Consider the following 1,318-nt stretch of genomic DNA (forward strand, 5'->3'; position numbering starts at 1 on the left):
TCACTGATCATCACATTCATCCAGATTAAGAACAAGTATTATCTTAGAATGGAAGCAAGCATGATTGAATGAGAAACAGTAGTAATTGCATTAATCCATCAAGACACAGCAGAGCTCCTCACCCCCAACCATGGGGTTTAGAGACTCATACTGTAGAAGAAAACGTGTACAATGTCATAAGGTCGCATTCTATCCTGATTACAAAGTCAGAAGGTCCTATAAGTAGTAAACTAGTATCCTAAGGTTTACAGAAATGAGTAAATGACAGAAAAATCCACTTCCAGGCCCACTTGGTGTGTGCTTGGGCTGAGCATTGAAGCTTTTATGTGTAGAGACGTTTTCTGGAGTTAAACGCCAGTTCTCATGCCAGTTTGGGCGTTTAACTCCAAGTTTTATGCCAGTTCCGGCGTTTAACGCTGGAATTTCTGAGGCCGGTTTGCTACGCAGGTTTGGGCCATCAAATCTTGGGCAAAGTATGGACTATTATATATTGCTGGAAAGCCCTGGATGTCTACTTTCCAATGCCGTTGAGAGCGCGCCAATTGGGCTTCTGTAGCTCTAGAAAATCCACTTCGAGTGCAGGGAGGTCAGAATCCAACAGCATCTGCAGTCCTTTTCAGTCTCTGGATCAGATTTTTGCTCAGGACCCTCAATTTCAGCCAGAAAATACCTGAAATCACAGAAAAACACACAAACTCATAGTAAAGTCCAGAAAAGTGAATTTTAATTAAAAACTAATAAAAATATACTAAAAACTAACTAAAAGATACTGAAAACATACTAAAAACAATGCCAAAAAGCATACAAATTATCCGCTCATCAGTATGCATTGTAGAATGGTCTTTGTCCATGATATCTTGGAGGGTGTTGTTGCCTAAATGGTTGATCAGATCCTCTTGGCTCCATCCATCTTTGATTGCTGAGACCTTGATGCATATTCCCGTTATAACTTCCATTCCTTTCAACAAAATTAGAACCAAACTCAAAGCGAGAGGGATGAGAACTCATAGTAGCTAATAGAAATAAAAAGGGAAAACAGAAACAAATAAACAAGTAAAAGAAAAATATTTACAATAAGCAATAATAAGGCACACGTTTGCAATTCCCCGGCAACGGCGCCATTTTTGACGAAAGGATTTTCTATCGGTAAAGAATTTAATAAAAGTAATCGCGTTGTAAGTATAGCTTCTAAACCAATAGAAAATCCTTTCGTATAAACGTTTGGTTGTCACAAGTAACAAACCCAATAAAATTTGTAAACCGAAGTATTCAAACATCGGGTCGTATTCTCAAGGAATTGCAGGAAAGTATAATTTAT

Source organism: Arachis stenosperma, chromosome 1, assembly GCF_014773155.1.
Source record: "Arachis stenosperma cultivar V10309 chromosome 1, arast.V10309.gnm1.PFL2, whole genome shotgun sequence".
Taxonomy (NCBI): Eukaryota; Viridiplantae; Streptophyta; class Magnoliopsida; order Fabales; family Fabaceae; genus Arachis; species Arachis stenosperma.